Raw genomic sequence first — 24,816 nt, 5'->3', positions numbered from 1 at the left:
TGAGTCCAATTCTGTAGCCAACTGTGGATCCACCGGATCGTTGTTCCATCTAGCCCACTTTGAGCTACTTTGCTCATCAGGATCTCCCGGGGCACTTTGTTGAACGTTTTGCTGAAGTCGAGGTATATGATGTCTACAGCATTCCCACGGTCCACAAAGGAGGTTACTTCATCAAAAAATGAGATCAGATTTGTCTGGCAGGATTTGTTTTTGACAAATCCATGTTGGCTTTGAGGAATCACTGCATTGTTTTCAAGGTGCTTACAGATGGATTGCTTTATATTCTGCTCCAGAATTTTCCCAGGGATTGATGTCAGACTGACTGGTCTGTAGTTCCTCCTTTTTACCCTTTTTGAAGATAGGGAGAACATTAGCCCTCCTCCAGTCATCTGGCACTTCACCTGTCCTCCATGATTTCTCAAAGAGAATAGACAGCGGTTCTGAGAGTTATTCTGCCGGTTCCTTTATTACTCTAGGATGCAGTTCATCTGGCCCTGGAGATTTGAACTCATTCAAAGTGGTTAGGTGTTCCTTGACCATATGCCTATCGATCTCAAGCTGCAATCCTGCCCCTTCAGCCTGTACTTTGCCTTTGCCTGGGGGGGTCATAGACCCACTTTTGGGAGAAGACTGAGCCAAAGTAGGAATTGAGCACCTCTGCCTTTTCTTTGTCATCTGTTATCATTTTGCCATCCTTATTTAATAGCTGAACAACCATTTCTTTCCTCTGCCTTTACTATGCACTTTTTTTGTTTTCAGGTCATCTCTAAGCTTTTTCTGAAGCCACATGGCTTCTTCTGTTGTCTTCCACCTATTCTTCTTGTTGGAATTGTTTGTAATTGTGCCTTGAGAATTTCCTTTTTTAAAAACTCCAACCCATCTTGGACTCCTTTTCTCGTTAAGCGTCATGGGACCTTACTGATCGTTGTTCTGGGTTTATTAAAACTGGCTTTCCTAAAATCCAGGGTACGTGTTTGGCTGCACTCGGCTTTTGCTTCCTTTAGAACCAAGAACTCAAGTACAACATGGTCGCTTTCCCCCAGAGTTCCTGTAACTGCTACTTTATCCACCGAGTCATCCCTGTTGGTTAGGATCAAGTCAAGGATAGCCAATCCTCTAGTTCCTTCCTCTACTTCCTGTAGGAGAAAGTTATCCGCCACACATGTCAGGAATTTCCTGGAGGGGCCTATTACCTTTCTAAATCAAGATTATAAACTATTCACAAGTGTCTTAGCTGAAAGATTGAATGAAATAGCCCCATAGTATATCAAAATTCCCCTTCATGGATCACTGCCTTGTTGTGGCGAAGGGGCTTGCGTAACTCAGTGAAGCCATAAGCTATGCCGTGCAGAGCCACCCAAGACGGACAGGTCATGGCGGAGAGTTCTGACAAAATGTGGTCCACTGGAGAAGGAAATGGCAACCCACTCCAGAATTCCCATGGAACATATCACAAGGCTAAAAGAGATGACGCTGGAAGATGAGCCCCTCAGGTCGGAAGGTGTCCAATATACTACTGGGGAAGACCAGAGGGAATTTCCAAGTAGCGCCAGAAAGAGTGAAGCGGCTGGGCCAAAGCCGAAAGGACACTCAGCTGTGGATGTGTCTGGTGGTGAAAAGAAAGTCCGATGCTGTAAAGAACAATATTGTTTAGGAACCTGGAATGTCAGATCAGTGAATCAAGGTAAGCTGGAGGTGGTCAAACATGAGATGGCAAGATGGAACATTGACATCTTGGGAATCAGCGAACTAAAATGGACAGGCGTGGGCGAATTTAATTCAGGTGACCATCATATCTACTACTGTGGGCAAGAATCCCTTAGAAGAAATGGAGTAGTACTCATAGTCAACAAAAGGGTGGGAAAAGCAGTACTGGGGTACAATCTCAAAAACGATAGAATGATAGTACGAATCCAAGGCAAACCATTCAACATCACAGTAATTCAAGTCTATGCCCCAACCACTGAGGCTGAAGAAGCTGAGGTTGATGGGTTCTATGAAGACCTACAACACCTTCTAGAATGAACACCAACAAAAGATGTCCTCTTCATCATAGGGGATTGGAATGCTAAAGTAGGAAGTCAAGAAATCACTGGGATAACAGGCAAGCATGGCCTTGGTGTACAAAATGAAGCAGGACAAAGGCTAATAGAGTTTTGCCAAGAGAACACGCTGATCATAGCAAACACTCTTTTCCAACAGCGCAAGAGACGACTCTACACATGGACATCACCAGATGGTCAATATCGAAATCAGATTGATTATGTCCTTTGCAGCCAAAGATGGAGAAGCTCTATACAATCAGTAAAAACAAGACCTGGAGCTGACTGTGGCTCGGATCATGAGCTTCTTATTGCAAAATTTCGGCTTAAATTGAAGAACGTAGGGAAAACCACTAAACCATTCAGGTATGAGGTGAGGAATAGATTTATGGGATTTGACCTGATAGAGCGCCTGAGGAACTATGGACGGAGGTCCGTAACATTGTTCAGGAGGCAGCAACGAAATCCATCCCAAAGAAAAAGAAATGCAAGAAAGCAAAGTGGCTGTCTGATCAGGCTTTACAAGTAGCTGAGGAAAGAAGGGAAGCGAAAAGGAAGGGAGAAAGGGGAAGATATATCTAACTGAATGCAGAGTTCCAGAGAACAGCAAGGAGAGACAAGAAGGCCTTCTTAAATGAACAATGCAAAGAAATCGAGGAAAACAATAGAATTGGAAAGACTAGAGATCTTTTCAAGAAAATCGGAGATCTCAAGGGAACGTTTTGTGCAAAGACGGGCATGATAAAGGACAAAGAAGGCAGGGACCTAACAGATGAAGATGAGATTAAGAAGAGGTGGAAAGAATACACAGAAGAACTATACAGGAAAGATCTGAATGTCCCTGATAGCCATGATAGTGTGGTCACTGAACTTGAGCTGGACATCCTCGAGAGTGAAGTCATGTGGGCCTTAGGAAGCATTACTAACAACAAAGCTAGCAGAGATGACAGTATTCCAGCTGAGCTATTTGAAATCCTAAAAGATGATGCTGTTAAAGTGCTGTACTCAACATGCCAACAAATTTGGAACACTCAACAGTGGCCACAGGACTGGAAAAGGTCAGTTTACATTCCCATTCCAAAGAAGGGCAATGCCAAAGAGTGTTCAAACTACCGCACAATTGCGCTCATTTCACATGCCAGCAAGGTGATGCTCAAAATCCTACAAGCTAGGCTTCAGCAGTATGCGAACCGAGAACTACCGTAAGTACAAGCGGGGTTTCGAAGAGGCAGAGGAACTAGAGATCAAATCGCCAACATTCGCTGGATCATGGAGAAAGCAAGAGAATTCCAGAAAAACGTCTATTTCTGCTTCATTGACTATGCTAAAGCCTTTGATTGTGTGGATCACAACAAACTGTGGCAAATTCTTAAAGAGATGGGAGTACCAGACCACCTTACCTGTCTCCTGAGAAACCTGTACGAGGGCCAAGAAGCAACAGTAAGAACCGGACATGGAACAACCGATTGGTTCAAAATTGGGAAAGGAGTACGACAAGGCTGTATATTGTCGCCCTGCTTATTTAACTTATATGCAAAGTACATCATGAGAAATGCCGGGTTGGATGAATCACAGGTCAGAATTAAGATTGCTGGGAGGATTCTCAACAACCTCAGATACGCAGATGATACCACCCTAATGGCAGAAAGTGAAGAGGATCTAAAGAGCCTCTTGTTGAGGGTGAAAGAGGAGAGTACAAAAGCTGGTTTGAAACTCAACATTAAAAAAACTAAGATCATGGCATCTGGCCCCATCACTTCCTGGCATATAGAAGGGGAAGAAATGGAAGCAGTGACAGGTGTTATTTTCTTGGGCTCCAAGATCACCGCAGACGGTGACAGTATCCATGAAATTAAAAGACGCTTGCTCCTTGGGAGGAAAGCTATGGCAAACCTAGACAGCATAGTAAGAAGCAGAGACATCACCTTGCCGACAAAGGTCCGCATAATCAAAGCTATGGTTTTCCCAGTAGTAATGTATGGCTGTGAGAGCTGGACTATAAGGAAGGCTGAGCGCCGAAGAATTGATGCTTTCGAACTGTGGTGCTGGAGAAGACTCTTACGAGTCCCCTGGACTGCAAGGAGGTCCAGTCAGTCAATCCTAAAGGAAATCAACCCTGAGTGCTCATTGGAAGGACAGATACTGAAGCTGAAGCTCAAATATTTTGGCCACCTAATGCGAAGAGAAAAGTCACTGGAAAAGACTCTGATGCTGGGAAAGATTGAAGGCAAAAGGAGAAGGGGACGGCAGAGGATGAGATGGCTAGATAGCATCACGGATGCAATGAATATGAACTTGAGCACGCTCCTGGAGAGTGCGGAGGACAGGAAGGCCTGGCGTGCTATGGTCCATGGGGTCATGAAGAGTCGGACATGACTTAACGACTGAACAACAACAAATATCAAAATTATCAGTTCAATTTTATTAAAAATAGATCTATTTCAGGCCCGATGTAATACTCCACATATATTCAATGTAGTACTCCACTGCTCCAAAAAAAGAAACATGCCACATGTGATTCCTTCCCTGGATGCTACTAAAGCATTCAGCAAGTTGGAGTGGGGCTACATCATAGGATTAAGACAATTTTTGGAGTTTGGAAAGAAATTTATCAGATGCCTTAGCAAGATCTATCGCCATAATATAGCAGTGATCCAAATTAATGGTACAGGCTCTGACAGAATACTAATCAACCAGAGAACTAGACAAGGATACCTAATGTCCCCGCCGCTGTTCACATTCTCAGCTGAACCCCTAGCCAATATGATCAGGGATTATCCAAACATAAAGGGAATAACAACTAATGGCCAATTAAATACTTAATCTTTTTGCAGATGCCATATCCCTGACACTATCAGACTTAACTACTGAGCTGTTACAAGCTACAAGGCTGATAACCGATATGATCAAGTTGCAGGGCTAAGAATTAATGGAAGTAAATCTAGGATTATCTGTCTAAATATCAGTGTAACCATGAGAAATACCCTAGAAGCAGTTGCCAGTATACCTACTTGTTCACATAAAATTAAATACTTGGAAGTCCAAATACCAAATGACCCGCACAAAATAATTAAACTAAACTATTCCCCATTGATAAAACAAACTGAAGCCAAATTAAAATCTTGGAGGCAATTAGGGATATCCTGGCTTGGTGAGACTGCAGCAATGAAAATGGCAGCCTCGCCACAATCAACTTACCTGTTCCAATCACCATTCCAGACCACTTCTTGAAAAAATGGCAAAAAATGCTGATTAGCTTTTCAAGATGAAAAAAAACCTTGTCTTAATGATCATGCCCTATACTGAGGGACATCAGCAGGGGCACTGGGCAAACCCAACCTAAGCTCATATTTCGAAGCATTTCAAATCAAACAAATGCTACATATGATCTGTAATTATGCCAGCAAAACTTGGATTCGTATGGAAGTACCTCTGAATAAGAAAGAGGAATTAAGGAACATACCATTCCTTAAAACAGGGAAAATTAATATAGCTTTACGTCAGGGTAATCTCCTCTTGACTGCTACTTTGGAGGCATGAAAAAATGGGGGTTGAAAATAATACCATATCCTTCACCCCTGATGCCTTTCCTGAGTCACCCCTTATTTTTTTAATGCATATAAATTTACACAGTTTCAGGACTGGGAGACTCAGGGCTTGTGCACAGTGAAAGATCTGTTCAATGACCTCAAACCAAAAAGTGGACTTCAATTAAAAGAACAATTACGGGAAATCAAAACCAACTGGTTCCAGTTGGCCCAAATTACACATATTACCTCGATTCCTCAAGTTGAAAGCACAGGTGGTATAACCTCTAACCAAGTTTGAACTCCTACTGGCAGAGATTAATCCCAACTCAGAAAGCTTGGTCTCACAAATATACAAAATGCTTATAGAAGCATCAGTAGGAGACACTAATGGCGTAAGGCAGGTATGGGGAAAAAGATTTAAGTATCGCCACTGAAGAAGGTGGAATTCCTTGTGGGCTCTATCCCCGTACAGATCAATTTAATCTAAGATGAGGGAAAGTGCAATTAAAACGATATACAGATGGCTTCTGCTATATAAAACTGCTATATTTACAAAGGCAGCAGCCCCCACTCTGGAGAGGCTGCACTCAGAGAGGGGCCTTTACACACATGTGGTGGGACTGCAAAGTCATAGAGAGGTTCTGGGAAGAGATATTTCATTTGGCAAGAAAAATTACAAATCAGGACATAGGCAGTCAGCGGAACTGGGACCACTGTCCCTCTTTGTCGGAGACCACTAGCATTCTTCTGGACTGCAGCAAGAATGGAAAACACATCAGTCTGGAAATCTACAAGTGGACCACCAACTGAAAGCTGGGAAAGGACATGTTGGGATATTGCCTTACCAGAAAAATTAATCAAAGAGTTAAGGGCCCTGCGTAATAATGCAACGGAAAATGACTTTTGCACATGCTGGCAACCCTGGATTTCTTTAGCCAACCAGAGCTTCTCCCTTAGAATCTGTGGGCTCCCTTGACTGTGTCCTGCCACCATTAAAAAGATGCAGTTGGGTGTCATCCAGCTGCTTTTGAGCAAGACTCCAATCTCCAGGAATCCGCTGGTGCCTGGTGGGCATGATAGGCTTCTTCGTCTTTTAACTGCCGCCTAAGACGCAGAGGTTTGGCCAATGGTATGTCTCATGGTACGAAAATGCAAAAGAGGGAGAAGCTTCATTTGTTGTACTTCTGTCTGTCGCACATCTGTTGAAAGGCACAGGGGTTCTGACTCCTATTCTGGTTAAAAAGGGTGTGGCAGCTGGTTTGCAGAATGGGACCTGCTCCTCTCCAGACGGAGCTGCAAAAGATAGGCTGCAATCCTATTCACATTTCCTTGGGAGGTAGGCCCACTGAATTCAATGAGACTTACTTCTGAGTAGACATGCATATTAACATTCATTATCCTAACCCAATCCCCAAGTACAGGGTTAAATATTCACATTCAAAGGATTTCCAGCTTTTATGGCTGTAGAGTAGATTTAAGTCATTAGAAATGTAGAGACCTAGTACCGTGATAATCCAGGCCCATACTGCTATTTATGAAGCCATAGCAGCCTTCCCCAACTTGGCATCCTCCAGATGTGTTGGACTACAACTCCCATTATTTTGCACCAAGTTGTGGAAGGCTGAGCTATAGTCTTGCAAGAGGGTTTGTTGGATAGCACTACACGAAGCTCAATTGCGCCTGAGCTAAGGCTTTGCAATGGGCTCTACTTGATAGAGCAAGTTCAGGAGCTTCTAACACATGTAGAAGACCTGAGTCCTTGCAAGTTGCTGCTTCATCACTGCAGTCAATGCCAAGATAAGTTTTTCTTTCCCTGGGAAGGTGAACTTACCTGCCAAATTATGTTGCTGAGGAGAAGCCTTGAGGAAGAGACAAATACTATTTTTCTTCTATCGGTCCGTTTTGTGTTTTGAAAAAAAAAAGGTTCGGGGAAGATGGCCAGCCTGAAAAGTGATTGCTCAGGCTCTGGACAGTCCTGCCGCTTTTGCACCCTGATTCATTTTGAACCAGAGGAACCAGAACTGAGGGGAGGGAAGTAAAGGTCCCAGGAGGTTTGTGTGTGTTCAGTGACACTCCCTTGTCAGAAGTCTGACAGCCATGACTAAGAGCCATAACTTAATACATTGTACAATAACAGAACATAGACAAAAATCAAGTTAATGAATCACCTGCACAGTCCACTGTAATAGCATTCAGAGTGATTGCACCCTTAGCAAACAATGCTGGGTTGTGTGTAACATAAGGCTAATAATCTGGCAGTAACCAGCAAATCTTCACATAGATACTTTTACGCTGTAAGAATGCCAAAACTGTCCCCGGGAAACTCTCCCTGGGATTTTGACATCGGTGGCAGTACAGTAAATAATGTGAGGTAGCCTCTACCTCTCCCATAACACAGATGCAGAACCACAGGTTTCGTGGGACGTGCCTATATCTTCCATCCAAGAATGCTGTTGGCATGGTTTGGAAGTGTAGTTCTGTACATGAGGTTCTCAAAGAAGCAAAAGTGAGAGTGTGTAGGTACTGGCCTCTTTCATGATCCATTTTAAACACACCGTGCCACTGAGAAAAGCCGAAGTTTTAATTAGAGCTAAGTCCAGCTTATCATATATCCCATATACCCAGTCTGTCGGTTTGTTTTTTGGCTCCCAATATGGTGAAAGAGCTGGAGATGAGCAACTCTTGGCATGACTTAGCCCAGCCACCCTTCATCAGCCGTTCTCTCAAGCAAAGCTTGGGGAGGCAGTCTTCTGGCATGCCCAAGATGCTCTTCGAATACAGAAGGGCTGCCTTCTGAGCCTGAGCTTCTACTGATGCCACACCTGTCTTTGCCCTGAGGGAGGGAGCTGGGGTCCCTGGGGGTGCTGCCAGTCAATATCTCAGGGACACGTTTTGACAAACCTCCAACTTCTTCCAGTTGTTATACCTTACTCCCCACCTCCAACTCAATACCATGGGCATCTCTATACTAGCCTAAAATCCTACATTTAAAATGGGGCTTTTGCTTCCATTTTAAAAGCAGGAGCACAAAGACTCCCTTTTTCACCCACTTCCTTTCTACCTCCTTCTCCCCATATCTGAGTCTTCCATTATGTTTCATTGATCTCACTCCTCTTTTTGCTGCTTTTCCTTTTTTCATGGAGGGAACTCAAGCAGAACACAACGGGGTAATTTGATAACTCATTATCTGCATCTATTTAAAAATAGACCAAAGGGCATTTAGTGCAGGAGATGCCCTGGAAGGTCACAGTGTCATGTAAAGAGCCCAGAAGCTTCCATGAAGGAGCAATCACAATCGCAGGATAAAAGCTCCATGTGAAGAAAGCCCATATTGGATTTGAGCAACAACTTTTCCAAGAAACATTTTCAATTCTGCCTCACCTGGAATAAAAAAATTCTGAGATAGCTCAAGTTGCCTTCTGTGCTGTTATTTTAATCATAGAATAGTAAGGTTGGAAGGGGCCTACAAGGCCATCGAGTCCACCCCCCTGTTCAATGCAGGAATTCAAGTCAGAGCATCCCCGACAGATGTCTGTCCAGCCTCGTCTTGAATGCCTCCAGTGTGGGAGAGCCCACCGCTTCCCTAGGTCATTGGTTCCATTGTCATATTGCTCTAACAGTCAGGAAGTTTCTCCTGATGTTCAGCCAGAATCTGGCTTCTTGTAACTTGAGCCCATTGTTCCGTGTCCTGCATTCTGGGATGATCGAGAAGAGATCTTGGCCTTCCTCTCTGTGACAACCTTTCAAGTCCTTGAAGAGCGCTATCCTATCTCCCCTCAGTCTTCTCTTCTCAAGGCTAAACATGCCCAGTTCTTTCAGTCTCTCCTTGTAGGGCTTTGTTTCCAGTCCCCTGATCATCTTTGTTGCCCTCCTCTGAACCCTCTGCAGTTTGTCTGCATCCTTCTTAAAATGTGGTGCCCAAAACTGTACATAGTACTCCAGATGAGGCCTACCCAGTGCTGAGTTGAGGGGAACCAGTACTTCCTGGGATTTGGAAGCTATGCTTCTGTGAATGCAGCCCAAAATAGCAGTTGCCTTTTTTCAAGCCACATCACATTGTTGGCTCATATTCAGCTTGTGATCAACAACAATTCCAAGATCCTTCTCACTTGTAGTGTTGTTGAGCCACATTTCCCCCATCTTGTAACTGTGCATTTCGTTTCTTTTTCCTAGGTGTAGAACTTGGCATTTATCCCTATTCAATGTCATTCTGTTGTTTTCTGCTCAGTGCTCCAGTCTATCAAGATCACTTTGGATTTTGTTTCTGTCTTCTTCCAAAGTATTAGCTATCCCGCCCAATTTTGTGTCATCTGCACATTTGATCAGCGTTCCCTGCACCTCCTCCTCCAAGTCATTAATAAAAATGTTGAAGAGCACTGGGCCCAGGACTGAGCCCTGTGGTACCCCACTTGTTACCTTTCCCCTGTTTGAAAAGATCCCATTGATAAGCACCCTTTGAGTCCGATTGTGTAGGCAACTGTGGATCCACTGGATTGTTGTTTCATCTAGCCCACTTTTTGCTAGTTTGCTCATCAGGATGTCCTGGGGAACTTTGTCGAAAGCTTTGCTGAAGTCGAGGTATATGATGTCTACAGCATTCCCACGGTCCACAAGGGAGGTAACTTGATCAAAAAATGAGATCAGATTTGTCTGGCAGGATTTGTTTTTGACAAATCCATGTTGGTTTTGAGGAATCACTGCATTGTTTTCAAGGTACTTATAGATGCATTGCTTTAGAATCTCCTCCAGAATTTTAAGAGGGATTGATGTCAGACTGACTGGTCTGTAGTTCCCAGGTTCCTTCTTTTTACCCTTTTTGAAGATAGGGACAACATTAGCCCTCCTCCAGTCATCTGGCACTTCACCCGTCCCCCATGATTTCTCAAAGAGAATAGACAGCGGTTCTGAGAGCTCTTCTGCCAGTTCCTTTATTACTCTAGGATGCATTTCATCTGCCCCTGGGGATTTGAACTCATTCAAAGTAATTAGGTGTTCCTTGACTATATGCCTATCGATCTCAAGCTGCAATCCTGCCCCTTCAGCCTGTACTTCGCCTTTGCCAGGAGGGTAATAGACCCACTTTTGGGAGAGAGTAGCCAAAGTAGGAATTGAGCACCTCTGCCTTTTCTTTGTCATCTGTTATCATTTTGCCATCCTTATTTAATAGCTGAACAACCATTTCTTTCCTCTGTCTTTTACTATGTATGTATCTGAAGAAAGCCTTTTTGTTGCTTTTAGCATCCCTCGCTAACCTCAGCTCGTTCTCAGCTTTAGCCTTCCTGACACCATCTCTGCAATTCTGTGCTACCTGCCTGTACTCTTCCTTTGTTGCTTGTCCTTCTTTCCACTTCCTATATGTGTCCTTTTTTGTTTTCAGGTCATCGCTAAGCTTTTTGTGAAGCCACATTGGCTTCTCCTGTTGTCTTCTGCTTTTTCTTCTTGTTGGAATTGTTTGTAATTGTGCCTTGAGAATTTCCTTTTTTAAAAGCTTCCGCCCATCTTGGATTCCTTTTCTCATTAGAGCTGCTTGCCATGGGACCTTACTGATCATTGTTCTGAGTTTATTAAAATCAGCTTTCCTAAAATCCAGGGTACGCATTTGGCTACACTCAGCTTTTGCTTCCCTTAGAACCAAGAACTCAAGTACAACATGGTCACTTTCCCCCAGAGTTCCCGTAACTGCTACTTTATCCACTAAGTCATCTCTGTTGGTTAAGATCAGGTCAAGGATAGCTGATCCTCTAGTTCTTTCCTCCACTTTCTGTTGGAGGAAGTTATCAGCAACAGGAATCTCTTGGAGGGGCCATGTTTTGCAGAATTTGTCTCCCAACAAATATCGGGGAAATTGAAGTCCCCCATTACTACTACATCATGCTTCCTTGAAACATTGGCTATTTGCTTTTCCAAAGTTTCATCCTTATCTTTGTGATTGGGTGGCCGGTAGTAGACTCCGACCACCAGGTTCCTTTTATTCTTTGCTCCATTTATTTTGATCCAGAAGCTCTCGATGTGGCTACCAAGCTCCTCCTCCTGTATTTCTGTGCAGAGATATGTATTTTTCACATACAGTGCAACCCCACCTCCCTTTATGTTCCTCCTGCTCTTTTTGAACAAGTTGTATCCTTCACTTGCTGTATTCCAGTCATGAGAGTCATCCCACCGAGTTTCAGTTACACCTATCAAGTCATAATTTCCCTCTTGTATTAAGAGTTCAAGTTCGTTCTGTTTGTCTCCCATACTCTGGGCATTAGTATATAGACATCGAAGACCATGTGCTTCATAGTCTGGCTTTCTTCCTACATGTTTGTGAAGACTATTATTGGGAGCTATTAGAGCTGTTCTTTCCATTGCGGTGCATGAGCCTTCGTCCATTGTTACCGCCAACTTTACATCTCCCTTCCCCGTAGGATTCAGTTTAAAGCCCTCCTGATGAAGTTCTTCATGCTGTGGCCAAACACATTCTTCCCAGCCCTTGTGAGGTGCGTGCAACCCGTCCCTTGCCAACAGCCCATCTTCCAGGAAGGATAGCCCCTGGTCCCAGAATCCAAATCTCTCTCGTTGGCACCACCTTCGTAGCCAGTCATTCACCCGGAGTATTTTTCTTTCCCTTTCTATCCTTCTTCTAACTACTAGAAGGATAGTTGAGAAAACTATCTGGGCCCCAAAGTTCTTGAGTTTCCTTCCCAAAGCTTCAAAGTCTGACGTGATTTCTTCGTAGCTCCGCTTGGCAGTATCATTTGTTCCCACATGGATGAGAAGAAAGGGATACCTGTCAGTGGGCTTTATGAGTGCAGGCCATCTCACGTCTCTAATCTCTCCTCCCGGGAGACAACATACCTGGCGAGTTGACAGGTCTTCGCGACATACTTGGGTTTCGATCCCAAGCAGCAAGGAGTCTCCCACTACTACTACTCTTCTCTTCTTCCTGTTGTAAGCCTGGGTTTCATCACCTCTGCTTGACTGACCTTCAGCCTCTTGCTCACTCTCATCTAGGTTCCCCTGTGATTCTTCCTCTGCAGGCAGTCCTCCAGTCTCATCCTCAAGTACCTGAATCAGTTCCACAGCTCCACTGCTTCCATTGGTGCAGAGTGGCTTCTAGTTCTTCTTCTCCTGTCACTCTTTTCCTTCACTGCATTTTTCCTCACCTCAGCATTTCCCACTTCTGCCTCAGCTTACTGTTGCTCTTCAAGCTTCTGGTCTTCACTTTGCTGCTGTAGTTCCCCCATTCTGTCCAAGAACTCTTCGTGTTCTCTTATTCCCCGGAGGGTCAACAGTCGCCGCTCCAGTCCACTTACTCTTTCTTCCAGCAGCGTGATCAACTTGCACTTGTTGCAGGTGTAGGCCATGTTGTTCTCAGGCAAGAAAACAAACATTGCACACACCTTGCAGGTCACCACCACTGGAGAGTCTTGTCCTTCCATAGCCTCTTTTCCCTTTTTGTGTCTAGCTTTCTGATTGTTCTAGACTAGCCTGTGCCTGGTCCTCTATGTACAAGAGGTTAAAAGCAGAGTCCCACTGGTGTGGAAGTGTGTGTTACAAGAAAAATAATTTTAAAAAAATGTTAAGGGCCTCCCCTACCGAACTCCCCTGGCTAACTCCTGTATGCTTTCCCTGTTCGCTCGCTGTAGTCGCTCACTCTCTGGGAGCTTGCTTACTTCTGTAGTCCCTGGCCCAGCTGGAGCAGCTTCCTCTGCTCTGTTCTGCTCAGCTAGGAGGCAGGAAACAGACTGAAGCTTCCTGCCCACACCGCTGCTGAGAGTACTCAGGCCACACACCCCCAGTTCAGTTGGAGCTCTCAGGAGCACCTGGTGAGCTCACAGCCAATCAGAAGGATAAAGGACAGCCCCCTGGGCTTCCTGCAGCCCACTTACCTCTTTGCCTCTGTCTTCTTTGTCTCCTTTGTCTCTTCTACCACTACAACTCCCCTGGCGAACTCTTGTTTGCTCCCCCCATTTGCTTGCTCTGGTCGCTCGCTCTCTGGCAGCTTCCTTGCTTCTGTAGTCCCTGGACCAGCTGGAGCAGCTTCCTCTGCTCTGCTCTGCTTTGCTCAGCTGGGAGGCGGGGAACAGCAATGTTCTGGAGCTGAATCTTCCAAGAACTAGCAGTGACTGACCAAGAAAGGAATCTTGGGGTTGTAGAAGGCAGCTTGATGAAAATGTCAACCCAGTGAGCAGCTGCTGTGAAGAAGGCAAATTCCATGTTAGGCATAATTAGGAAAGAAATTGAGAATAAAGCTGACAATATTATACTTCCTTTATACAAGTCTATGGTGCGACTACACATAGAATACTGTGTACAGTTCTGGTCACCGCACCTAAAAAAGGATATTGTAGAGCTGGAAAAAGTGCAGAGAAGAGCAACTAAAATTATCAAGGGGCTGCAGCAACTCCCCTTTGAGGAAGCATTACAATATAAGAATATAAGAAGAGCCATGCTAGATCAGACCAAGGGCGATCTAGTCCAGTATTCTGTTCACACAGTGGCCAACCAGCTGTCAACCAGGAAACCATAAGCAGGACAAGAGTACAGCAGCACTGTCCCGCCCATGTTCCCCAGCAAAGATGTACATAGGCATACTGCCTCTGATCCTGGACCCTTGCTAAGACCCTTAGACCGAGCAAGACCCTCGCTGAACCCCTAGAAGACAGGAGAGTAAGGGGATACATGATAGAAGTGTACAAAATTATGCATGGTGTGGAGGAAGTGGAGAGGGAGAGATTTTTTCTCGCTATCTCATAATACTAGAACCCAGTGTCATCCCATGAAGCTGACTGGTGGGAAATTCAGGATAAAAGGAAGTCCTTCTTCACACAGCACATAGTCAAACTATGGAATACACTTCCACAAGATGTAGTGATGGCCACCAGTTTGGACGGCTTTAAAAAGGGATTGGACAAATGAATGGAGGAGAAGGCTATTGATGGCTACTTATCCTGTTGGCTATATGCTACCTCCAGTACCAACTCCTTTCCCTTACAGACAGGGTTGTGGGGGAACAAAAGGGGAAGAAACTGCAGTGCTGGACTGATCCCTTCAAAAGAACATGGAGAGGGCCGAGGACCATCCACAAGAGGGAGACACCTTCTCAGCACCAAGCGACACGGAGCGCAGAGCGAGGTGGGGGTGAGTATGCCAAGACTGCAAACCCCCACCACAGAGTTGCCGCAGGAGTAGTTGGAATTTTGCCAGTGGGTGAGACAGATTATATTCTAAGAATTACTGGGTCAAGGGAAGGGGCCCACCAGGAATAAATCCCTCTCCCTGCCACATAAGAAGCACAAAGGGAAAAGAAAGAGGAGCAGACATGAGTCTAGAAGCTCCACTAAACACAAGGTTAAAAGGGAAAGGAAAGGGGTTAGGGAGTTTTGCTCAAATTCCAGATGTTCCAGCCCATCTTCATCACCCTCCACCTCCTCCCCACCTTATTCCCCCAGATGACACGAGGGTAGCCCCCCACCCAGCCCTTAAGGCCTCAGATGGGGCAAAAGGAAGAGTTCCAAGGCATGTAAACCATCCAAACAGGACTCTGGTTCAAATAATGAGGAAAGAGAATTGTGAGAAGAAGAACTGGATTCCCCTGCTGCTCAGAGACACTTGTTTTCAGTAGAATTTTTTCCAGCCCTGTTAGCTACAGTGAGTAGAATTCTTCAAATTAAGGAGGCTATACCTAAACCAGAGGATTCTACACCCCCTCCTTTGCAGGAGCTAAGACTGTCTTTCCATCTGGAGCACCCAAACCCTTGACAATCCCCTTCCCTGAGGCCTTCTCAGAAGTCTGGAAGGCACAGTGGGCCTCACCGGGGAAAATCAAGCAACCACACACATTGGCTGATAAATACTCTCTGCCAGCTAAGGGTATGGATCAGCTGAAAGTCCTGGTGGTTGATGTCCCTATCGCTGCCCTGACCTCCTCAGCACAGCAGCCCTGCCACTGATGGGGAAAGTGGGCCTGAAGATCCTTGTGATAAGCGAGTAGAAGCAGCTCTATGCAGAGGGTTTGAGGCAACCACTGCTGCTTTCAGGGCATCATCAATGAATCCTTTTTTTGCTAGGGCAACTTACTTGTGGGGAGAGGAATTGGCAGGCTCAGATTTGATTCCCAAACTGATTAAAGATGGCCTGAGGAAAATCTCTTATTCAGCAGCCCTACTTGCTGACTCTTCATTGGATGCGCGCCAGTTTGGAGCCAAAGCCATGGCAGCTAACATAGTCACAAAATGTAACCTATGGCTTAGGAACTGGGATGTGGACCCAGGCTCTCAGATTAAGCTGGCTACTTCGCCCTTCGCAGGTGCCCAACTTTGGGGGGAACCTCTCAACAAGGCTTTGGTCAAAAATAAGGAAAAAGAAAATGTGCTTCCTTCAAAGAACGAATGGAAACCCAAACCACAGCAGTCCTTTCGTCATGCACAGACCAAACCAACACGGTAGTTACAAGCTCAAATGGCAAAGAACCTACAGATCTTCTGGCAAGCCTTAGATGCAGACGGCATCCTCAAACTATGCCTCACAGTACAGCAAAGGGCAAAAGGAGACCTACATCTGATGCCAGTCCAGCTGTGGGTGCCTTGGGCGGGCGCCTGCGGAACTTGGCTCCCATGTGGCTCCAGACTACTTCGGACAAGTGGGTGAGAGACACAGTAACCAAGGGTTACACCCTGGACTTTGCTTGTCTTCCCAGAGAGAAGTGTATAGCTTCCCCACATTCACACAAGCATTTCAAGCATCAGAACTTTCTAAAGGCTCTCAATCACCTATTGGAGATAAAAGCTGTAGAACCAGTCCTATCCAGAAAGATCGAAACTGGTATTTACTCCATCTTTTTCTGGAGTAAAAGGGGCTGCCCTTTATCCTTCTGATTGGCTGTGAGCTCACCAGGTGCTTCTGAGAGCTCCAACAGAATTGGGGGTGTGTGGCCTGAGTACTCCCAGCAGCTGAGTGGGCAGGAAGCTTCAGTCTGTTTCCTGCCTCCCAGCAGAGCAGAGCAGAGCAAGCTGCTCCAGCTGGTCCAGGGACTACAGAAGCAAGCAAGTTCCCAGAGATTGAGCGACCAGAGCAAGCGGACAGGGGGAGCAAACAGGAGTTGGCCAGGGGCAGGGGAGGTCAAGGGGGAGGTCCCTAACATTTTTTTTTCATTTTTTATTTTATTTTATTTTTTAACTAAATTTTTTCCATTTATTTGTCTTGTAACACACACTTTCACACAAGTGGGACTTTGCTTTTAACCTGTACTGAGTAGAGGAACAGGCACAGGCTAGTCTAGAACAATCACAAAGCTAGACACAAAAAGGGAAAAGAGGCTATAGAAGGACATGACTCTCCAGTGGTGGTGACCTGCAAGGTGCGTGCAGTGTTTGTTTTCTTGCCTGAGAACAACATGGCCTAAACCGGCAACAAGTGCAAGTTGATCATGCTGCTGGAAGAAAAAAGAAGTGGACTGGAGCGGCGACTGTCGACCCTCCGGGGAATAAGAGAACATGAAGAGTTCTTGGACAGAATGGGGGAACTACAGCAGCAAAAGGAAGACCAGAAGCTTGAAGAGCAACAGCAAGATGAGGCAGTGGGAAATGCTGAGGTGAAGAAAAATAGATTCGAGGATACTCCTTGGAAAAGGGTGACAGGAGAAGAACTAGACGCCACTCTGCACCAGTGGAAGCAGTGGAGCTTCAAAGTCTGTTGGTGGTTCAGCTATTAAATAAGGATGGCAAAACGATAACAGATGACAAAGAAAAGGCAGAGGTGCTCAATTCCTACTTTGGCTCAGTCTTCTCCCAAAAGAGGGTTTATGACCCCCCTGGCAAAGGCGAAGTGCAGGCTGAAGGGGCAGGATTGCAGCTTGAGATCGATAGGCATATGGTCAAGGTACACCGAATTACTTTGAATGAGTTCAAATCTCCAGGGCCAGATGAACTGCATCCTAGAGTAATAAAGGAATTGGCAGAAGAACTCTCAGAACTGCTGTCTATTCTCTTTGAGAAATCATGGAGGACGGGGGAAGTGCCAGATGACTGGAGGAGGGCTAATGTTCTCCCTATCTTCAAAAAGGGTAAAAAGGAGGAACCTGGGAACTACAGACCAGTCAGTCTGACATCCATCCCAGCAAAAATTCTGCAGCAGATGATAAAGCAATCCATCTGGAAGCACCTTGAAAACAATGCCGTGATTACTCGAAGCCAACAAGGATTTGTCAAAAACAAGTCCTGCCAGACAAATCTGATCTCATTTTTTGGTCAAGTAACCTCCCTTGTAGACCGTGGGAATGCTGTAGACATCATATACCTCGACTTCAGCAAAGCTTTCAACAAAGTGCCCCAGGAGATCCTGATGAGCAAAGTAGCTCAAAGTGGGCTAGATGCAACAACGATCCGGTGGATCCACAGTTGGCTACAGAATCGGACTCAAAGGGTGCTTATCAATGGGACCTTCTCAAACTGGTGAGAGGTAACGAGTGGGGTACCGCAGGGCTCAGTCCTGGGCCCAGTGCTCTTCAACATTTTTATTAAGGACTTGGAGGAGGAGGTGCAGGGAATGCTGATCAAATTTGCAGATGACATCAAATTGGGCGGGAGAGCTAATACTTTGGAAGACAGAAACAAAATTCAAAGTGATCTGGATAGACTGGAGTGCTGGGCAGAAAACAACAGAATGACATTTAATAGGGATAAATGCCAAGTTCTGCACCTAGGAAAAAGAAACCAAAGGCACAGTTACAAGATGGGGGATACGTGGCTCAACAACACTACAAGCGAGAAAGATCTTGGAATTGTTGTCGATCACAAGCTGAATATGAGCCAACAATGTGATGTGGCTGCAAAAAAGGCCAATGCTATTTTGGGCTGCATTCATAGAAGCATAGCTTCCAAATCCCGGGAAGTCCTAGTTCCCCTCTACTCTGCACTGGTTAGGCTTCATCTGGAGTACTTTGTCCAGTTCTGGGCACCACACTTTAAGAAGGATGCAGACAAACTGGAAAGGGTTCAGAGGAGGGCAACAAGGATGATCAGAAGACTGGAAACAAAGCCCTATGAAGAGAGACTGAAATAATTGGGCATGTTTAGCCTTGAGAAGAGAAGACTGAGGGGAATTTGATAGCACTCTTCAAGTACTTGAAAGGTTGTCACAGAGAAGAAGGCCAGGATCTCTTCTTGATCATCCCAGAGTGCAGGACACGGAATAATGGGCTCAAGTTACAGGAAGCCAGATTCCGGCTGAACATCAAGAAAAACTTCCTGACTGTCAGAGCAATACAACAATGGAACCCATTCCCTAGGGAGGTGGTGGGCTCTCCCACACTGGAGGCGTTCAAGACGAGGCTGGACAGCCACCTGTCAGGGATGCTCTGATTTGGATTCCTGCATTGAGCAGGGGGTTGGACTCGATGGCCTTGTAGGCCCCTTCCAACCCTACTAGTCAATGGTTCTATGATTCTGTGATTCCTAAATCTCAAAAGGAATGGGGCTTTCAGAGCCATTTTGGACCTCAAATGGCGAAACAAACACATCATCAAAGGACATTTCAAAATGGAAACTCTGAAACTGATTGCAGCACCTCCGAACAAGCAGATTACCTAGCATCCATAGACCTGTCTGAGGCATATCTGCATGTTCAGATCAAGAGAAAGCACCAGAAATATATGCAGTTTTGCTACAACAACCAATATTTTCAATACAGGGCTCTGCTCTTGGACTCACCTCAGCCTCTCAAGTGTTTACCAAGCTCCTAGTTGCTGTTATAGCACATCTGAGGATGAGGAAGATGTACCTCTACCCATACTTAGATGACATTTTAATCAGAGAATCATTGGAGCAGCAATGTACAGACAGCACCCAGCTCACACTGAAATGCCTCAAGAACCACAGATTTTGGTGAATATGAAGGAGAGTGCCATGTACCCCACCCAGCAGCTGGAACACCTGGGGGTGATACTGGACACCACTCAGCTCAAGATATTTCTCACACAAGAACAGATTGGGGAACTATCTTAACTGGCAGTGTCCATTCACTCTCAGAAAACAACACACCTGATGGCCCTGGCTCAACTATTGGGGATGATGGCGTCATGTCAGGGCTTGGTGCATTGGTCAAGATTTCACTCACGCCAGTTTCACAGCTTGCTGCTTCCGTTCCAGAATGCACAGAAAAATTGACATTTGGGAGTGACTACATCAGGAACTGGAATGGTGGTTGGACCAGACGAGGTTCCAAGAAGAAATGAGCCTAGAAGATCCAGAGAGAGTCGCTGTCAAGTTCCTTGGTTCTCTCCATCCATAATCACACACTCCAAGGCACCAGTCTTCAGACTCACTACTTTATTAGTTAGCTACCAGCTTCTTTACAAATGCAAATCCTCGGAGAGGCTTCAAGGGAAGGCAGCTACTCCACACAATTCCAAATATCAATAGAGGAGCCAAGTGGAAATCAGTTTGAACAAGAACTTGCCTGCCAGAATAACTTAGGGGGAGATGTCCCTCCCTTACAGTTGTGCCCCCCTATGTAGGCTATCACGCATAGCCAACCGGGTGGAATGTCTGAGCTCCGCCTCTAACTTTTCCCACTTCGCTCTGCACCAGACTCTAGCATCCTTCAGGTCACACCCCATTCTCTTCTCCTCCTCCGAGGCCTGGGTTCTCACGGGGGAGGAAAGGGGGGGCTTCAGGTCGACTCATCTGTGAGCCAAGTTCCTGAGAAGAATGCCTATCCATATCTGAGCTCACTAGGGAGGAAACCTCCCCCAGTTTTGGCTGTTCCCATTCTGAGTCTGAGCTGCTAACTATTTCCACACCCTCAGAATCATTCCTGACAGTCACCATTAACAACGGATGCCAGACTCCTGGGTTGGGGTAGGGCATCTGGAACACAGAGTGGCTCAGGGGGTCTGGAGCCAAAAGGAACAACAGTGCAGCATCAACTGGCTTGAACTAAGAGCCATCTGACTAGTCCTAAAGAACTTCAGTCAGGAGTTAAGAGGGGTGCACATCCTCATCAGAATGGAGGATATGTGAGCCAAAGCCTATGTGAACAAGCAGAGAGGAGCACGTTCAAAATTTATCAACAAGGAGGCCCACAAACTACTGACATGGGCAGAGAAACATCTTCAATCCATCAAAGCAGAGCACTTAGCAGGGAGTTCCAACAAGGTGGCAGATTAGCTCAGCAGGATGTCCATCAGGGAATCAGAATGGACACTCAGTCCATCCAATCCACTCAATCCATATTTTTCAGGTCAATCACATTCTGGTTTGGGGTTCTAATCATTGCTATCAGACAGAATGCCCAAGTACCCAAGTACATGACAAGGCTTCCTGACCCTGGTGCCAAGGGGACTGACACCCTCACATCTCAGTGGTCGGAGGGCCTACTCTATGCCTTCCCCCCTTCCGCTGATCCTTCTGCAGGTGCTCAAGAAGATCAAATGCACAAGGGCAACAGTAATTCTAATTGCCCTTCACTGGCCTCGCCGTGCATGGTTCTCGAACCTCCTAGAATTGGTGGGGACAAATTACTGGAGACTGCCTGTCAGGAGGACTTGTTGACTCACGGACCAATATGTCATCCAGAGCTGGGACTCTTCCATCTGACAGCCTGAAAGTTGAACGCGTGTGGCTGAGGCAGATGGGATATATGAATGAGGTACTGAAGACTCTGCTGTCACTGTGAAAACCCTCTACCAACAGGTTTACAGCATAGCCTGGAAGACTTTCTTAGTGTGGTGCACAAAGACGGGGAAGACCCCATCACCTGGAAAGATAAAGTGATCCTGGAATTTCTCCAAGAAGGATTAAACAAGGGTCTGAGCACTAACAGTATCAGGAGGCAGCCCTCAACAGCATCCTGGGTTGCAGGGGAAAGATGTCACTGTCTTCTCATTCTCACTATAAATGCTTGCTAAGAGGGTGGTATTGTTAAATCCACCTACAGTACACAGATTCCCCACTTGGAATTTGAATTGGGTATTAACAGCATTGACGTGGGCTCTATTTGAGTCAATGGCCACAAGTTCCTTGAAACATCTGACACGAAAAGTGATATTTTGGGTGGCTATTACCTCTGCCAGGTGGGTTGGGGCTCTTTCATCAGATCCACAACTGTTTGTCTTTTATTTAGACAACGTGGTCTTAGACCAGTCCCCTCCTTTATTCCTAAAGTCAATTCCCTGTTCCATAGAGCCCAAGAAGTTTCCTTACCTTCCTTCTGTCCAAATCCTGTTCATTCTCAGGAGAAAAGTTGGCACAGGTTAGATGTGTGCCAGGCGCTTCAATTGCTTGGACAGGACTTCAGATTTTTAAAAAATCTGAAGTCCTATTCATGTCCTTTCAGAGAAACTCCATGGGGAATAAGGTCTCCACGTCCACCATTTCCTGATGGTTGAGGGAATGTATCATGTTTCCCCCCTCCCAGCTGAGCAGAACAGAGGAAGCTGCTCCAGCTGGTCTAGGGACTATAGAAGCAAGCAAGCTCCCAGAGAGCGAGTGATCAGAGTGAGCAAACAGGGAGAGCAAACAGGAGCTGGCCAGGGGAGTTGCAGTGGAAGAGGAGACAAAGGAGACAAAGGCAAAGAGGTAAGTGGGGTGTAGTAAGCCCAGGGGGCTGTCCTTTCCCTTCTGAGTGGCTGTGAGCTCACCATGCTCCTGAGAGCTCCAATTGAATTGAGGGTGTGTGGCCTGAGTATTCCCAGCAGCTGTGTGGGCAGGAAGTTTCAGTCTGTTTCCCGCCTCCCAGCTGAGCAGAGCAGAGCAGATGAAGCTGCTCCAGCTGGTCTAGGGACTATAGAAGCAAGCAAGCTCCCAGAGAGAGAGAGCGATCAGAGCGAGCAAACAGGGAGAGCAAACAGGAGTTGGCCAGGGGAGTTCCGCAGGAGAGGTCAAGGGGGAGGCCCCTAACATTTTTTTCCTTTTTTTTCTTTTTTCCTCCATTTTTTAAAAATTTCTTCTTCTTGTAACACACACTTCCATACCAGTGGGCCGGTGGTTAATCTCCAGTGAATAGACGACAAATCACAGGCTATTCTAGTACAATCAGAAAGCTAGAAACATAAATGGAATAGAGACTATGGAAGGAAAAGACTCTCCAGTGGTGGTGACCTGCAATGTCTGTGCCATGTTTGTTCTCTTGCCTGAGATCAACATGGCCTACATGTGCAACAAGTGCAAGCTGATCATGCTGTTGGAAGAAAAAGTAAGAGGACTGGAGCGGCGACCCTCCAGGGAATAAGAGAACACAAAGAGTTCTTGGACAGAATCGTGCAACTACAGCAGCAAAGTGAAGAACAGAAGCTAGAAGAGCAACAGCTAGCTGAGGAAGAAGAAGAAAATGCTGAGGCGAGGAAAAATGAAGTAGAGGATACTCCTTGGAAAAGGGTGACAGGAGCAGAAGAACTAGAAGCCACTCTACACCAGTGGAAGCAGTGGAACGAGGGAACCGTTTCCAGGTACTTGAGGATGAGACTGGAGGACAGCCTGCAGAGGAAGAATTACAGGGGAACTGGCATGAGAGCGAGGAAGAGTCTGAAGGTCAGCCAAGCAGAGGTGATGAAACCAAGGCCTACAGCTACAAGAAGAGAAGAGCAGTAGTATTAGGAGACTCTTTGCTGCATGGGATCGAAAGCCAAGTATGTTGCGAAGACCCATGGCCTCGCCAGGTATGCTGTCTCTCAGGAGGACGGATTAGAGACATGACTGAAGGGTTGCCTACACTCATAAAGCCCACTGACAGGTATCCCTTTCTTTTCATCCATGTGGAAACAAATGATACCGCCAAGCAAAGCTACAAAGAAATCACGACAGACCTTGAAGCTTTGGGAAGGAAACTCAAGAACTTTGGGGCCCAGATAGTTTTCTCATCCATCCTTCCAGTAGTTAGAAGAGGGATAGAAAGGGAACGAAAAATACTCCAGGTGAATGACTGGCTACGAAGGTGGTGCCGACGAGAGAGATTTGGATTCTGGGACCACGGGCTATACTTCCTGGAAGATGGGCTGTTGGCTAGGGACGGGTTGCACGCACCTCACAAGGGCTGGGAAGAATGTGTTTGGCCACAGCATGAAGAACTTCATCAGGAGGGCTTTAAACTGAATCCTACGGGGAAGGGAGATGTAAAGTTGGCGGTAAAAATGGACGAAGGCTCATGCACCACAACGGAAAGAACAGCTCTAATAGCACCCAATAATAGCCTTCACAGACATGTAGGAAGAAAGCCAAACTATAAAGCTCATGTTCTTCAGTATCTATAACACTAATGCCCAGAGTATGGGAAGCAAACAGAACGAACCTGAACTCTTAATACAGGAGAGAAACTATTAATTGAAGGATATAACTTGTTCAAAAAGAACAGGAGGAACAGAAAGGGAGGTGGAATTGCACTATATGTTAAAAAGTCATATATCTGCACAGAAATACAGGAGGATCAGCTTGGTAGCCCCATCGAGTGCATCTGGGTTAAAATAAATGGAGCAAAGAATAAAAGGAACATGGTGGTCGGAGTCTGCTACTGGCCACCCAATCAAGGAAAAAATGAGGATAAACGTTTAAAAAGCAAATTGCCAATGTTTCAAGGAAGCATGATATAAGTAATAAGATGAAGAATAAGAGTAAGATGAAGTAGTAATGGGGAATTTCAATTTCCCCGATATTTGTTGGGAGACAAATTCCGCAAAACATGGCCCCTCCAAGAGATTCCTGACTTGTGTTGCTGATAACTTCCTCCTACAGAAAGTAGAGGAAGGAACTAGAGGATCGGCTATCCTTGACTTGATCCTAACCAACAGAGATGACTTAGTGGATCAAGTAGGAGTTACAGGAAATCTGGGGGAAAGTGACCATGTTATACTTGAGTTCTTGGTTCTAAAGGAAGCAAAAGCCGAGTGTAGCCAAACACGTACCCTGGATTTTAGGAAAGCCAATTTTAATAAACTCAGAAATATGATCAGTAAGATCCCATGGCAAGCGACTCTAACGAGAAAAGGAGTCCAAGATGGGTGGGAGTTTTAAAAAAGGAAATTCTCAAGGCACAATTACAAACAATTCCAACAAGAAAAAAAGATGGAAGACAACAGAAGAAGCCAATGTGGCTTCACAAAAACTTTAGAGATGACCTGAAAACAAAAAAGGACACATATAGGAAGTGGAAAGAAGGCCAAGTAACAAAGGAAGAGTACAGGCAGGTCGCACAGAATTGTAGAGATGGCTTCAGGAAGGCTAAAGCTGAGAACGAGCTGAGGTTAGCAAGGGATGCTAAAAACAACAAAA

This window comes from Heloderma suspectum, chromosome 6 (assembly GCF_057233095.1).
Source record: "Heloderma suspectum isolate Gila_16-S chromosome 6, 16-S_ref, whole genome shotgun sequence".
In the NCBI taxonomy this organism is placed as follows: domain Eukaryota; kingdom Metazoa; phylum Chordata; class Lepidosauria; order Squamata; family Helodermatidae; genus Heloderma; species Heloderma suspectum.
This window is presented reverse-complemented; position numbering follows the sequence as displayed.